At 42.0% G+C, this 17,301-nt stretch overlaps 1 long non-coding RNA gene across 2 annotated transcripts in view; it reads left to right on the top strand.

Moving 5' to 3' along the window:
• The first annotated feature begins 1,027 nt into the window (after positions 1 to 1,027).
• LOC115615411 overlaps positions 1,028 to 17,301 on the top strand; it is a 136,283-nt gene continuing 120,009 nt past the window's right edge. For both annotated transcript variants that reach the window (XR_003994043.1, XR_003994042.1), the window contains exons 1-2: positions 1,028 to 1,084; positions 6,581 to 6,658. This is a non-coding gene — a long non-coding RNA (uncharacterized LOC115615411). The remainder of the gene's footprint in view (positions 1,085 to 6,580; positions 6,659 to 17,301) is intronic.

Below are 17,301 nucleotides of genomic sequence, written 5' to 3'. Positions count from 1 at the left end.
AATGGTACCTAAATACCACTCCTCAGTGAAACTTCCGATGAGAATGCCAGTCCTCTGCAAACATGGACTCTCTTCCTAAGGGAAGATCCCACAGTAGGTATATATACAGTAGATTTATTCATCCCCAAGATCTGTGCCGGTGCTTTGCCAGCAAAGTTGAGAATGGGACAAGAGTTCCTGAGACGCGCAGTGCCAGGGGGCGTGTGCCTGAGCTGTGCACCCTCAGACCCGCGCTGTCCACCGCCACTGAGCAGTATTGTCAGTGAACACTAAAGCCTTCTGCCCTGACAGCCCACAGCTGTCCATTTGACAACAGGAAATGTCTGGTGTGTTGAAAAGTATCCCAGGCAGTCTGACTTCCTTCTTAAACTCAAAATTCACATCATCGCACAGCATAATTTTGTGGTTTTGTCACACAAAACCTTACAAGCTCCCTAATTATGAATTATGCAGTCAAAAAATTGAATTGTAAAATCAAATTCCATTCATGCTTTGAACTAATTACAGTGCCCTTTTCACTTGTATTGTCATGTCATGGAATTCCTCAGCTGAGGATTCTGGAACACAGAAAACATGACCGCCAACCCGAACAGGCTGTGCAATGACTAATGGCTTCGGCTGTGATCATCCGACCTGTCCTTTGCAAGAGCACGGCTTGGTATGCATCTTTCCTGTGACACACTTCTGGATGTTTATGAGACACTGTGCGTATTTAGTTAGCAATTACACAGTTTTAGTTGCAGCATGGACGCTAGCACCTCTCCCAGCCTGGGGCAGCGCCTGCTGCGAGGCAGCTGATAAATACACGCTTTTTTCTTTCTAAAACACATGCTATAAGTCGCGGTGTTTAACGCGCACAAAGATGGCGACTCTCCCCTCAAGCAGAAACCCCGTGGCGCGCGCGGCTTGCTGCGGCGGGCAGGCTCGGGGGCCGCTGACACACCGGACTCTCGCGAGAGTCCCCGCTGAGGCTTGGGCGTTGCCAGGGCAACTTCGACCACGCCCCCAAAACCTATAAATAGCCGCCGGGGGAGCTCGTGCCGGCAGACGGTTTGGCTCGCGCCGTCGGCGGTTAGCGCCTGAGGTGAGTCGTGCCGGTGCTCGTCGCCCCGCGGGCGAGCTGAGCGGAGCTGAGCTGAGGTGTGGTGTGGTGTGGTGTGGTAGCCGCGTTCTCTGTGCTCGGTGGATGGATGCGATAACCCGGACAGAGCTCCTAGGGCAGTGTGCAGCTAGCTGTAGAGGCCCCAGGCTGGAGGGTGTGCCAGAGCCCTTCACCAGTGAAGGATGGCGGTAGTGAGAGCAGCTGTGTGAGGTGTGACCAGGTGGCAGAGCTACAGGAGGAAGTAGAGAGGTAAAGGAGCACCAGGGAGTCTGAGGAACGGATGGACTGGTGGAACCATCGTCCGACCTTTCTGAGGCAGCAACAGGAACAGCCACTAGGAAAAAAAAGCGAGGTCAAGGGGATCCTGTATCCTCTTCCTGTCAGGTGGAAGGTAGTAGCTAAAGGAAAGGAGTGAGCAAAGGCAGGGCTGTGTTCTGGTGGCAGGTAGATCCCTTCCTTGCCCTCCCATGTGCCTCTGTACAGCAGGTCTGAGGCTTTGGATGTGGAAGGCCCTTTAGTGGATGGTGGTCTGTCTACACCAGGGTGTTGCCAAGGTCAGAAAGGCCTATTCCCTCTGTCACCTCCACAGGGAAGAAGAGTTACAGTTGGTGATTTATCTCTGAGGGGAACAGAGGATCCAGTATGGCAGACAGATCCTACTCTTAGAGAAGCTTGCTGCCTCCCTGTGGCCTGGTTAAGGCCATCACTAGGGAAATTCCAGGCCTGGTACAGCCCTCAGACTGTTACCCATTACTGCTCTAATGTGTGTGGTGGTGAAGCTGCAATATGTAGTCCAAGTACAATCAAAAGAGACTTAATGGGCTTGGGGTGGTTGTAAGGGAATCTGGAGCACAGGTTATTGTTTTCGTTGCCCTTCCAGTTGTGGGCAGTGACATTGCAAGAAACAGATGGGCCTAGTCTCTCAGGATGTGGCTCTGGCTGGTGTCACTGCCACAGTTTTGTTTTTTTTTGATGATGGGATGGCTACACGGCACCAGGCCTGCTGGTGTCAGATGGGATTTGCCTTTCCCCAAGGGGGAGGAGGGTCTTTGCTCATGTACTAGTGGTACTCACTGACAGAGATTTAAATTAGACTTGAAGGGGAAGGGGATAATATCAGACTTGCCTGTGAGAAGACGTGTAAAGGTTAGAAGGGTGGGTGGTAGCGAGGGCCATCAGCCTGTTGCTGTGAGACATGCTGGATGCTCTGCAGCACACTGGAAGTCTTATGAGATAAGCCAGGAGCTCCCGAGGTAATAGGAGCTGACAGAGAAACGCCAGTGAAATACTTCAAAGGAATGAAGGAGTGTTCCTCTAAGAAGGTGACTTGGCCAACAGCCCAGCTGGGGTTAATTATGCTGTATGCAGCATGGGCAACAAACAGGAGGAGTTGGAAGCCACCATGTTGCTAGAAACCCATGGTGCCAGCCTAGTTGCCATTGCTGAAACTTGGTGGGACAAATCCCATGACTGTGGTGCAGCTAATAAATGTGAAACATTTAAATGGATAAGCCCAGCTCTGAAACAGAAGTATCAATTCTTCATAAAATGTCTTTTTATTGTTCTGGAAAGGTAGAGTCTTTTATATGTTAAGGTTGGACTGGCAAAGTCTCACCTTCCAATTTTTCCTGGAGCTAATTAGACAGAAGCTGGATGCTCTTCAGGCTTCTGCTGCTTGCAGAAGCTTGTTTCTAAACCTTTGTAATATGATTTAAAATTCTTCTTTTAAGGAAATTGAAAACAAATTGAAGCAACAATTTATTTTTAGAAACCTGCCTGCGTATCGGAAAACTAGCAAACAACAAACCTGATACTTTCTTCCCTGAATAGAAGAGGTTCTCCTCATTAGCCTCAGTGCTGTATAATTCCAGACACTTGATTTTCTTGTTGCCTGCTCCTGGATTTAAGGTATTTGTTCTGCTCCCACATCACTTGCATGCTGGGCTTAGAGTCTGAAGATTCACAAAGTCCACTGATGTCAAAGACCTTTTTGTGTTAATTGCAGTAGGTTTTGCATAAAGCTGAAATGTAAGGTGCTGTTCGTTAGAAACATATATTGTCATGGGAATAGTTTTACTTTCAGAGTAGGAAGCTGGGGTGGATGTATTCTGTCTGTGACTTGTGAAAGAGAGTAAGGTTTAGGTGAGTAGGGTAGAGGTAGAGGGGGATTTATGCTGGAACCAGAAATAGTTACAAGGATGTTTCTTGGTGAATTTCTTCACATTACTGCTTCCTGCCTTTTCTTCATTTGTGCCTCTCACCAAAATGGCTCCAAGTCATGTGTTTTAAAGTTACTTGGTGTTTTGCAGACAGCTAAAAAGAAAAATAAATCATTTTTATTATTGTCTTAAAGTTTGTTTAAGCTTCTTTCATTCTTCCTCATGATGTCGGTAGCTATTTTGCCAGGAAGGCATAACCCTTCCCACAAATGCCTCTCTGTTCAGCCTTAGTTGTGCATGGAGGTCACACAAATGTCTGTAGCGCCCAGACCCTGATCTTGTGTGAGTTTCTGGATGATTTGACGGATTGAGATTTAAAGGGACAAAATCAAAGTTTGAGCTTTTATCTGCAATTACCTCTTTTTCTGCTCTGCCAGATGAATTTAAATCCTTTAAGGTGACATCTCAGAAGTAAACGTATTTATTTTTAGAGAGCTGGCTATAAAGTTTATTGAATGAAGCGTGTAACAAGCTTAGTAGGAGATGGAGCTAGATATAAATCAGAATACATCATTTAATAAACACTGTCACTAAGGGGAGAACAAACATTGAGATGAACACTGTAGAACAGAATTCTGAGCAAAGAAGAGTTGTTGTAATCTGTATGTAGCAGATTATAATCATTCAAAAATTAAAATGCAGAACGATAAGGATCTAATTATTGGGTTTCCAGGCGTGTGTGCTAATGGTTCAGAGTCTGACTTGTTATCTCTCCAAGTTAATGAGAGTTTTTCATTTTCATTAGATTTTGGAAATAAGTTTTACGTACCTACAGTTTTGGTTTTTTTGCAAAGGAGGATACTCACAAATTCCAAGAATTAAGTGTATCATTCCATTGAAGTCAGTAGAGATGTTGTCCGTTTCATGTAGGAGCAGAACAGGTTTACAACCTTTTGCCCTGCTCAACTAGAGGGTGTTGTTCAAGTATACTTCTCTACATTCAGGTTCTTTGCAGTTACTTTCCTTGCTAAATCATAATGTGGAACATCTTATTTAAAACTTACGTGAACATAACAATACATACACCCTGAGAACAGCAAGGACTTAAAAAGCTGCAGGTGGAAGCTCTCTAGGGAAGTGACTTTTGTGCTGTAGATAACTAATGTAGAGTAGCTACTGAGTATTGTTTTCTAAATTTGTTGTTATTTTATCATTATCATTCTCTCTACTCTGTCATATGAGTTGTTTTATTATCTTACCCATATGATATGAACAGAAAGCAGCTTAGGGTGGAGAAAAGGGGGATAAGGCTCCAAAGGTTTGAATGATTTATTCCCTTTTGCATGTTGAACTCCGCCACTTGTCTTGCAAAGCAAAGAGACTTCCATGGTACGGGAATTATTTTTGTAATTGCAGTGCTACAGAAGTAATTTTGCATAATTTTATCTTCATTTTGTAACGTTAGTAGGGAAGAAAATTACGACCAAAGTGTTAAGCATTGCAAAACTGTCAGGTAGTGTAATTCATTTAGAGGCTTGCACAGAATAGGTGGATGTCTGCTCTATTTTTTTGTGCTTATCTGAGAAGTGAGTATTTAGACAAATGAATGTGATTTATTTAAATATACTTCTGTTTTTATTGAAAGGGCCTAGAGTTTTCATACATGAATGAATATACCATTATACGTAAGAGATGCAGGTATACACTTCTTTCAGTCCCAAAGGTCTGGGAAATGGTAGTTATTTAGTAGCACAAAGCAAAGCTATCAAAAATCCCATCTTCAGTTAGTGTTTTGGAAAAGCCCAAGGTAGACTGTAGCTACCAGAATCTGGAGCTCTGAATACTATATCATGAGTGTTAAAAGGATAACCTTATATTGTTTATTGCATAGTCCTGTCAAGGGCCTTTAAAGTGATAAGCTATTAAACATACAAGTTAGTTACTTTCCATATTCTTAATACTTTCCCCCTATAAAGCATACGCATTAACTGGTTTTTTTTAAAGCAAACTGCTAGTACTTTACTAGTCCATAACAAAGGGTTTGATATTTGCATTTTCCAATCTGTCTTTCAAACATTTCTGTTTCTTTAATATTGTGAGGACTTTGTGTGGCAGAGTGATTGCTTCTACTTGAGAAGGGACTTTACAGAATGAACTTCTCATTTCTAGCCTGCAGTCACAGCCAAAAACTGGTCAGTACATCATGGGACTATTTCCTGTTGAAGGCTAAAGATTTCACAAGCAGGAATGATTAAGAAAATGCTGGAATATTAGGAATGCATATTGCATGTTGTGGCAAATGTGGTGTATTTTCTAAAATCAATGGTTTAATTTTGTTAAAAACAATAGTTCTGGTAGGATATCTTGTTTTCATATTTGCTCCATTGCAGACAATGGTATTTGAGAGTTGTATACTCTGTTAAGTTCGTGTATTAACAAGGAACATGGGGCATTCTTATGACTGGTAAAAACCAGCTTAACATGCTTCGGGCGCTTGAATGAGCATGCAGCTATTGAAACAACGAATGCTGGTTTAAACTTTTGCTTTCCTTTGCCAGTTCTGGAGTTGAAATTTGTTTAATGCAATGAAGAAATACCTTTGACACAGTTGCAGTGCATTGAGCTTTCCTCTTTCATTAACGGACAATGGATAAATCTTGGGGGAAATGTAAAATAAAGTTGCAAATAATGTATATATGGAACAGTTTCAACAATGAAGCTTTGTTGTCAGGTCCTGGGAATTATTCATTTGTAGTGGATACACAAAGGGACAATAATCTATAACAGCTGTGGCAGCTTTGGAATATCATATTGACATTTCAGTATTCTGGAATGTTGGGTTTCACCTATGGCCTTGGATATCCTGCATTTATATTTTTTCTCCCCTTGCAAGATGAGCTTAATATCTATTACTATACTAAATATTAAATTCAGATATGAAGAGGCACAAAGCTTGAGCTTTAAGCTATGACTTTACATTCACTGGTCTTCTGGTGACACTGATTGTTGATGGAAATGAACTAAACCAGGTTGACTTTGGTCACTGTGGTAAAGAACTCTCCCTGTTTCTGCCCTAAGATAATATTGTCGTTCCCTGCGATGATGAATGCTGTGCAGAATGCTTCCATCACAAGCGCAAAAAGAAAACAGATGTGTTTACATTGTCTCCATGGAGACACAAAGACACAAGCTAAATTCACACTAGCATCAGGGGGAAGATCCCCCCTCCTTTGTCTTCCAGAGATGCAGAATTGCAGGGAGAATATTTGAAGCAAACCAGACAGAATTCTCTAGAGACTGTTTTTCTCTTGCCTTTCAGCAAAGGAGTCTTTGTGTGATCTGTCAGTGAAGATTCCACAATGCTGCGGTGGATGTTTGTAGTTCCACTAAGAATTCGGTAAGAGTTTAAAATATTCCATTTTGTATTAACATTTTAAGTAATGATAAACAGGTAATTCGCTACAACTACTTTCTCCATTGTTTCAAACACACCAGTTACTTCAATTTATTCAGTGAGCACGTGTTTACTAGTTGGGAACATTCAGGAGATGCAGTGGAACCATATGACATTCCTTCTGTTCCTTGTTTGGAGGATCACTGACTAGGTTTCCATAGACATTAATTGGAAAACATATTTCTATCATATTTTTATCCCTTTGCACTTGTCTGTTTCATGAATCTTTACAATCTACTGCTTTGTTTCTCAGAGCAACCACAGTTTGGCCATATGATGTGTGTGACAAGAGCTCAGTGTGAATGTTTTGAGGCTCATAATGACTGGGAAAGGGAGAAGCTTTTTCGCTTTTCTGCTCTTTCTCTGGAGACCATGATTTGTTTACAAGTGACACAGAGCTGGATATAGCCTTATAAAGTGGTGCAGTTTTCAAATAAGTAATGTGAAACAAAAGAGCAAGGTTTGAGCACGCACAGATACTCATGCCAAGCCAAATAAGAATTTTCAGTTCATTGTGTGCATTGGGCTCTTTAGGAAAATGTTCCCTAAACTAGAGCTAATTTCAAAACCTTTCGCTAATGGACAGAGCGTTGGGGTTTTTTTTTTTTTTAGTATTTCTGGGAATTACATTTTAAAGAAAATTTAACTCCAAAGAGGGAAACAATGTTGTGATGTCTTCAATTTTTTCGGAGAAAAAAAAAAATTATTTTGAGAAAACATTTATTCTCAGTATTTAGGCTGAGTGTGCCTTCCCAACATGCGTGTCAATGCATTCCATTCAGAAACGGTGCACAGCCATCTTGAAATGCCTTTTCAAGGTTTGTTCTTGTTGTAAAAGCCTAAGCATTCAACCAAACAGCAAAAATAAGTGACTTGGATGACCAGTCCCATAGTGCAAGTGAATAGCAAGGAACAGCGCAGATGGTGGGGGAAGAATCAAGAAGCAGGCGTGAGTTCAACAAAACATGTATTTTAAAGAATTCTTCACAGAACATGATGTGAATTAATTTTTTGAAGAGAAAAAGCTAGCATGCTTAACTTGTTAAATACATGCAATTCCTCCAGGTCTCATTGTAGTTTTAGTTTAGCTTTAGTTACAATATTAGAGTTAAATGAATAAACTCATGCAAATGAACATCCCATTAAACAAGAAGCTAACTTTTGTATATGTGAAATTGTTCTTGTGTGTAAGTATTTACAGAATCAAGGCCATAAACACCATCTATGTGTTCTGGTTTTGGCTGGGATAGAGTTGGTTTTCTTCCTAGTAGTTGCTACAGTGCTGTGTTTGGGTTTTAGGATGAGAATAATGTGGAAAACACACTGATGTACTTGTTGCTGAGCAGTGCTTACCCTAAGTCAAAGACTTTTCAGCTTCTCATGCTGCCCTGCCAGTGAGGAAGCTGGGAGTGGGGGGGGCTGTACAAGATGCTGGAAGGGGATGCAGCCAGGACAGCCGACCCTGACTGACCCCATTCAGGACATTCCAGACCATGGGATGTCAAGCTGAACAGTAAAATGGGGGGAGTTGGCCAGGGAGTGGCAGCTGCTCCTCGGGGGCTGGCTGGGCATTGGTTGGGGGGGGGGTGAGCAATGGCATTGTGCATTCCTTGGTTTGTAGATTCTTTTATCACTATTATTATTTTCCCTTCCTTTTCTGTCCTATTAAACTGTCTTTTTCTCAACCCACAGATTTTACCTTTTTTCCCGATTGTGTCCCCCATCCCATTTGGGGAGTGACCAAATGGCTGTGTGGTGTTTAGCTGCCTGCTGGGTTAAACAACAGTATGTTAAGTCTCTCTTTGAGGAATACTCAGCAGAGAAAATACTTATAAAAGCGTCTGCAACCAGAATTAACAAGGCTTCTTCCTCAAAAATTTGCTGCTAACAGCCAGGAAGTTTTTCTTCTGACCGGTCAGAGGATCCACCTTCTACATACACTCTCGGCCTTCTTGTCAAAGATCACCAGATATGCCCCTAACCTTAGGTTTGCATTTCACTGTGGTTTCTCCCACAAATTTAAATTAAAATATTAGACATTCCAGTCATCTCTGTGAACCAGTGAACTGTAATTGGACTTAGTTTTCTATAGTCTGTGATTTCCTGGGTTTCCTGTGATGCACATGAAGCTCAGTCAGAGGGATGACAGATGCAGTGTAGTAAACAGCCTGAGCTAAACTCAGATCCACAGAGAAGAATGAGGCCATATGGAGGTTGTTTTTTCCTTCCTCAACTATAGTATTTTGAAGAGCAGTTTTACAGAACGTTTTTTCATTTTCACCTTTCTGTTGGTGATAAGAAATCATTGTTTATCAGTCCTATACCACCATATCTTGGATTTAAAATGGTAGGCTTATGTGGAGAATCACACTGAAATTTAATAGTGGAACAGTTATTTTTAATCTTGTTGCTAAACTAAATAAAATCTTAGTGGAGTTGGTATTAAAATTATGAAAGATATCTTGGCACTTCTGCCCCCATGAAAAATGGAAATCCTATGTGGGTGGTATGATTTCTTCTGCCAATTTCTGATGTCTCCACAGACAAGAAAAAGGTGAAACTCAAACCTCTAAAATAAAATAAGACCTACCAATGGCTTTATTACATATGATGCTTAGAGCTATCTCAACATTCACTGTCACCTGTCTTTTCCCCCATCATTCCCTGTACTTCAAAAGCCTCTTCATGCTACTGCAACCTAATAGTTCATGCTATTGCAACCTAACTTTCACAGTTGTACCTCAAGGGTTGAAGCCTTGTTGGATTTTTTGCCTAAGCTTAGATGGTTCACAAGCTGGTTTCAACTCATGCTAGCTTCATTTTCAAGGCAGTTCTCCATGCTTCAGGGGTGAATGAACACAAGTCTAGCATGTCCAGGGGCAACACATACCTACCTATTGGAATTTAGTTCTGCAGTGTGGAGCTCCAGGGTGGCTACACTTGTCTAGTGTGAAAGAAGCAAAACCTTGTGCTGTAAAATCAATCTCTCTTGTGCTATTGTGTAACTTGCATTTCTGCAAACATTTTGTTTGTTGCATCACAAGATACAAACTGAAGCTTTAGATGGTTTTTATTCATGGGATCTGCACTAAGGTGCCAGGGAAGCTGAAAAAGAATCTATCCCTATCATTTTTCACTCATTTGGGATTACCACTTGAAAGCTTTTTGTATGAAAACCCATGGCAGATGTAATAAATACCAGATTCAAGATGCATTACATCCTAGATCTGTCATTCCCGTCACTACTTACCAACTTCTTCCTGTATGATACCCCAGTTGTCTTATTGTCATCAGCAGATTTTGTTCTTTGATTCCTCACACTTCAGCTATGTATATTAACGAAAAGTGAAATGGCCGGTCTAAAACTGTAGCTTTTGTGAACACAAATCAAGCTTTAGGCTGTTCCTCACCAGTCTGATCTCCATCTTTGCTATTTTTATTACTAAGATATTTCTGATCTGGCATTTTATCAAACGATTCCTTGAAGTTTTGCTAGGTTGTCTGCTGTTTTTTCTGCTGTGTTTCCTTAGACCATCAGTTACCTTGGGAAAAAGTTACTGGATTAGCCTGGTGTGATCAACTGTTGCTAAATTCATGTTGTATCTTTACCTCTTTACTTCAACCTTCTGTTCCAAAGCTCAATTCAGTGATTTTTCAGGGCAGCCATTCATGGCCATGTGGATACCACCTTGTCTTCCCCTGTGAAGGTGCCTGCAGCACTTGTGCAGAGTCATAGTTTTGTTTCTGTACAGTCGGGTCTTTGAAGTGAGAAAATAAATGGTGTGAGTTTTTGTCCTCCATTTACTTCACTTTATTCTCTCTCTTCTTTGCCCTGATGATTGGCCAGTTGGCTCTCTTTGTTTCTTTCTCCTTTGAAGGCTGTTGCTGCTTATTTATGGCTGACAGCTTCAGGCCTTAAATTGGTGCTTATTTGATTTACTTTAATTTCTTGCTTAATCTCTAGGGAAAGCTTCCAGCTGGCCAGTCTCCTTATTTTACTGTGTTGCAAGAGCTAAGCTGGTGCATATTCTTTATTTCCAAGGGCTTCTGGGGAAATGAGGAGAGCAAGGCAGCTCCCTGTAGACCACAACTTGGAAGTGGGATTGCTGTTATAGAAGTTTCTCAGGCTTGCATAGAGCAAGGAGATAATGAAAACAAGAGAATCCTGAGACAGCACCATTGTGATGATCTGCAGGATGAGTGTTTAGAGTTTCATGTCCTGTGTTGTACTGAAGGGCAGTGACAGTGCCAGAGAAGAGAACAATACAGCCAGTGCTGGTGGCTCTCTTTAGAAGAGGTATCCTGAATTTTATTTATTCTTTGCTGTCCTAAGCTCAGACATTCTGTCTTTGCATTTGAAAAAGGGCTGATTTCAGACAATAAAAATCCCATTGGCATCTTCAGAGCTGTTCTGTATTTTACACGGATTCCAGTGAGGGTGGTGCTGGAGAGAGAGATGGAAACAAGGCTTCCAAAATCAGAGCTCAATCAGAATCCTGCATGATTTAGTCTCCGATCAAAGTTTTATCTTCTGTCATTTGCTCATGCTAACATATTAAAGAGTATTGTTTAGTTTAGTCCAGTGATTTTTGGGTTGAAGTACAATTCACATATATTCTTGTATGAAAGATATATTTCAACCTCGGTGATTTCATCTGCTGTTTTTGGAGTATATGCACTCGGTCTCACTGTAGCTTTAAGAACTCGAGTTACATACATGAAGCAGTAAAAAGATCAGTTGCCAAAAACCAGAAGGATAGTGACAGAGTATTAATGGAGCTCCTGAGTATTCTCAGGCAATGCAGAAATACTTGGAATTCACTGTTGCTCCAAGGCAACCACATCACTGCATTGTTTTGATGTGTGCTTGCATTTGTAGGTCTCTGTTGGATGGAAGGTATCAGACCTCTGCATGTTTGTCTAAATTCTCTCTGCTGACTGAGCTAATTGGGATTTCACTGAGCCAAAAGGTCACTTGTGTGTCACATTCTGTCCCATGATGTGGTTTATTGCCAGCTGTGTTATATACATCTACGCTGTAGCTGAGCGCTTCCCCTTGGAGAGGAAGTGGTTGAAGGACATCCAATAGAAGGGTAAAAGCCAAGGTCAGAGGCACTGCAGGTCTGTCGGAAGATGTGTGGTTGCCATGTTCAGGCGCTTTTCCAGGTCTCTTGTGTGGACAAGCAGGGGATTGGGGACCTACTGTGAACATTCAAGTTTGTACCTGTGCCCTTGTTATGGAGGAGGTTTTCAAATGCTTGCTTTTGCATAGGTAATAGACAAGTCACCTTAAGAGTTAAATCTATATGTTTGATAAAATAGCCATATTTTTAAGTAGTGTTATGATCAAAAGGCGATTGTGTAGAAAGGGGTTGATGTGAGAACAGGACTTTTTATTATGGGGCTCCAAGGAGCAGGGAACAGAGATAAGACAATTCCATCAAAATCACTGAATTCTGTAGTTACGCTAAATGCAGTTCAGTGGCAACAAGTCCTTGCATATGTTCACCACATGCAGAGAGGACATCTTTCTTAGGCAGCAGTTATCGTTCTAGGGATGAACTTTAGGTAGGATTATTTCTTCTTTCTTTGTCTGGTACTGATAATGTGCTTCTGTTGAAGGCTGGTCATCTTGACTGAACCCATGCCTCCTCAGAAGCACTGAGCCTTATTCTGATCCCCTTATTAGAATATAATACCATTAATTTTGAAGAAATCCTGCCTGGTCTGTGTGCTTATACATGAGACTGCAGAAAGTTACGGGTTTTTTAGGCTGGTGACAGGCATGTGATAGTCACCGAGATGTCACAGCACATTGGCTTTTACAAGCTGTACGTGACTTGGTATTGTGAGCACAAGGTGATATTTTTGGCTCTGTTTCTGACTCTTCTCCTCTAGTAGCATCCATGTAGCATCCCTCAAGTGAGATCATTTTCAGCCTCTGACTTTCCCTCAGGTTAAAGTGATGCAGAGTCTGGGATGATACTCTAAGTCTCCTTCCATAGCCCCTTGGGTCCTAATTATAGTTCCTTAACATGGGGCCTCGAGCCAGGCAGCAGCTATTGGCCGTGAGGTATGCCAGCTAGAGTTTGCCTTCTGCTCTAGGCTCTGACTCACAGCTGCCTGCTGTGCCTGGCTTAGGTGTTGGGCCTCCTCCTCCTTAGAGTGGGCCATGATCCCAAAGATCTGTTAATCCTTAAATTAGTCAGGGATGCTGGAAAATTTGAGTATCCTGAGAGGGAAGTGGGAATCTGTTTGGATTTCAGTTGGGTGCTCCTGTGGCATGGTAATTCCAATTTCACAGCGGTGCAGACAAGCAAAGAAAACGAAGTTTGGATTTCAACAAGTATTTGCAGACCTACGTTTTGCAAGCTTAGAAATTAGTTCCACACTTAAAAAGTAAACAAAAAGTCTATATTAAAATTATGCACTTTCCATACAGATGTCAGGGGTCAGAGCTCATCTTGATCTCCCAGAGAAGGGCCACAAAAGCAGATGTGGGGAGTGCAAAGAATCGAATGAGGCAGAACATGTATCTTTTTCTTGTGGTTCCATTTGCTTTCAGAACAACACAGATGCCTGTGGCCCAGGTCATAAGCGTAGTTAAAGCAATGAGCAGGCACATGGGGGCTGAAGCAAGAGGTGGAAGAGAATGGAAGTTATGAGTCTGCAGACCTCCCACAAGGGTTAATGCAAATAACCTTAGACCTAGATGTTCAGTGCCCCTGACTAACATGCTTCTGATTTCAGCAGGAGTCAGACATGTAAGCAGTTTTGTTTTGTCTGAGCTGAACATAAATCTCTCGGCTATATTTCTCTTCTTGTAAAATGGGCATGGAAGCACTGTCCTGCCATGCTGAGGCATTGAGGATAATGATAATGAAGGCGGCTGGGATTTTGTGTGCTGGCCATGTTCATGTATTATAAGACCTGAAGTGTGAGTATCAAAAGTTTGGGGAATGGAGAAATGCAAGACAATCTCTACAGTACGTGGTACTGCAGTCTGGCAGTTTGGCAGGCAGTGTTATGCTCAGGTGTCAAGACTACTTTAGCCATAGTCAAGTTCTCTTTTGCTGCCTCTGCTGTGTGCCAGTGTGGGGAAGAGAGGGGAGGGGAAGTGCACAGTGGCAATGCTGCTAATAGTGGAGCAATAACATCAGGGGAAGCTTCTGGAGCAATCCTGAGCTGAACCAGACCCTTCTGCGTTGTGAAATTCTCCTGGCCTTCATTCTCGAGAGACTGACATCTCTGTAAACTGAGAAGAGGATAGACTGGAACTTTTTTGCACCTCCCTTATTTCCAAATGGGCATTTTCCTCTTCTGTAGCTTTCTTAAAGGACAGAACAATGTAGCCCCAGTAAGGAGTCAGAGAGGGTGAAAACCATTTCAACTGATTTCATCTGTATGTGCTGAAGAGTTTCTTGAGCTGCACAGCTTTGTGTGTGTGTGTGTGTTGTGTCAAAGCTAGGTGGTAAAAGGCTGGATAGCATGAGGTAAGTGTTTGGAGAGCTAGTTGACATCCTGAAAATTACCAGAGACCCTCTCTTGAAACCACTTATACCCTTGTGCAGGGCTGATGCTCATGTCGGTTGCCCAAAAGTCCCTTGCAGAGCTAGGGAACATAACTCTCAAACCTCACGTGAGCACTGTCAGCTCTGCTGTGGGTTACAGAGACAAGACCTTCATTCTTCACCTCTGAGCTGATGTTTGCAGCCATGTGGGACAGGGCAAGTGGAAGTGTGCTGAAGGTGTGGGGTGGATAAATGAGGAAATTAAAGAGGCTTGGTTTTCAGCAGGAATGGTATTTGGAACACTTAGATGATGAAAGAACTTAAAGAAAATTATGAGAGTTTTAGTATTTTCTTGGGGTTGACTTAACTTTCAGTAAAGCCTGGTTTGTTTAGATTTTTCTATAAGTCTTGCCTGAAGTTCATAGGGTGGGAAATACATATGCATCAGAAAGTGAAATACTTTCTAGATGGAAAAATATAGCAGATTAGCAGAGGTAATTTTTATGTTGACATGTTTGAAATGCCTTATTTCATATATTACCTTCAAAAAGATAAATTTAGTGTGGCGCTTACGTATGTGATATGTGATAGCAGGGCTGTAAGGTGCCCCTCTGCTGAGGAATCTGTTGGTGCTTTTGCTGGCCCTTTGCACAGGAATGCATCCCCTTGGCCCGACCAAAGATTTCAGGGATGACTTCTCACTGCCATGCTGTACATACAAAGAAATGCAAACTTAAGAGGTGGGGTAATACCTTCACTTTATGGTCAGGGTTTTCTCAAGGTTGTTGACACTTCTAGTTGATTTTGTAAGATAACATAATAAAGTCTGCAGAGCCAGTTGCTGTAGTTAGCTACAGCTGTGGCTGGAGTCAGTTACAAATCCTCTTTCCAACTTGCAGCAAAAAGTGTTTCAATTAAATCTGCACCACTGGAGGTGACAATAGTTTGAGGAAGGAGAAATAAGCTGCCAACATTTGACTATAATTGGCAGCTTCAGCAGAGAGGCCAACGGGTAAATGGAGCTACCCACAGTAAATTCCCTTTTCACCTGGAAAAGCTCTTCTTCCAGTGAGTGATTGGGGCCTCCCGTCAGGGGACTTGGTGTGGGTTAAGATCACATGCTCCTGCCTGTGCTGTGCTTGTTATGTGGATAAACAGAATTTATGGTCTCCAGGGCTGCCAATCTGGCCTCTTTCAGAAACACATAAACGCCTGATCCTGGTCCCAGGGAACCCGATAGGAATCATTCAATTGACTTGGGGTCAGATTCATTTTCCACAGCCTTCATGTTGTACACCTCAGTCAGAAATCAGCTATGTTGGACCATGGGTTTGAAAAGCCAATGTTTCTGTTCATAAATGCAATACAATATGCATTTTGTTCTGCAAGGTGCTAAAAGCCAGCAAGTGTCCTGTACTTTTCTGAGAGCTGTGCTTGCTCTTTGTTCTGGAGGGCTGAGCCCTGACAGAATACAAGACATGAATAGAGTTTGTGTTGGAAAGAATGATACAGTTTGAAGATATTTTTACTCTCCACACTCCCCACCTCCTCCTTTGTGAAATACTGCTATTAACTGGTACATGTTGGAATGTGTTTCTTCCATTTCATTTTTGCATTGCTTGAATTGTAACTTGGCTCTGATGCAAGATTTTATTTATTGCCTGTATGTAAACTTTTATGATGGCTATGTAAACTTTTATGATGAGACTTGTGCTAGTATGGAGCTGCGTTCTGTTTTTCTACTCTGTTCTCCTTTGCTTAGACTCTGCTTTATTTCTGGAAAAGCAAAGCCAGTGAGGGTTGTGTTGCTCTTTCAAAAGGATTCCCTAACTACAGGTTTTGAAACTTTCCTGCACTCCAAACTTTGGCTCTGCCCTTGAAAAAGAAACCACACAATCCACATGAAAGCATATATCCTTAACTAAAATCAAGTCAGGGGGAAGTTTACAAGAAGTAAATCCTTACTGTGCCCATCTTCACAGTCTGTCCGGGCCACCCATTTAATGTTTAAACAGTCATTTTAATTGCAACATGTAAAATATTTCCACCTTGTGAAAGCCATTAGTTTACCTGGTTTTGGTCAAGAGGAATGACAGAAATAAACTGTGTCAACAGTTCAGCAAAGGCAGCAGCAGTCTGTGTGGCCGGAGGTCTCCTGTTCCAGGTATTCATTACGCCTCTAAGTCTCAAATGGCTCCATGGTTAGTGACCTCCCTAATTCTTTTTCCTTCATTTGTTTTCTCAGCTTCTTCATAATGAGCAATTGCTGGAGGTGTCAGTGAACACATTTTGCCTAATTATGAACCATTCCAGACACTGTGAATTGGAAAGTTCTGCTCTTGCCTTCAGTGTTTTTGGGAAAGACTGGGTGGAGAGAAAAGCAGAGCCAAAAGTGGGATATTTTTATGAAGAAAGGCACAGTGTTAATTGAAAAGAGGGAGGAGAAAGGGGGAGGAATGTAAGGAAAACTTCTGAAATGCTTTGGAAATTTAAATGTATTGAACCTAAAAGCCATGTCTATAGGAGGTGAATATTCTCATCGTATTTGCACTGATGGGCACACAGGAGATGAGGGGAAAATAAGGACAATGACAAAGGAATGTTAAGTGCTAGAACTCCAAGCTTTGTAGGAGGACCACCTTTGATGTCCATTTGCCCAGTGTAGCTGGGTACATACTTAGGGTATGTCTGTGCACACTTGCAAGCAGATGCAAGTTTACTCTCACTTATGTAAGCTGTCCAGGTTTGAGTTAGCTCTATCTGTCAGCACAGTCATGGTGCTTTAATGAATGAGCTTGGCTTCTCTTTGCTATGTCTGCATGACTTCTTTTTCAGAGCCAGTTCGTACTTAGTTGGTCCGTACTGCAAGTAGGATATGATGTTATGTATGCAAAAGGCTCTGTTAGATGTATCTTTAGGCTGCCTTAACCATCTGCCTAGCAGCCAAATTAATACAAAAATCCAGTTAGTAAGAGGTGCCAGGAAGGTTCCATGTGCTTCTGAATCAGGACTTGTGTACTCTTTCTGACCATAAGGGAGGCTTCTTTTTGTGAATGAGGTTCACAGTTCTGAAAA

This window comes from Strigops habroptila, chromosome 13 (genome assembly GCF_004027225.2).
Source record: "Strigops habroptila isolate Jane chromosome 13, bStrHab1.2.pri, whole genome shotgun sequence".
Lineage (NCBI taxonomy): Eukaryota > Metazoa > Chordata > Aves > Psittaciformes > Psittacidae > Strigops > Strigops habroptila.
Note: the sequence above shows the minus strand (reverse complement) of the source record. Positions and strands in the feature narration are given on the sequence as shown.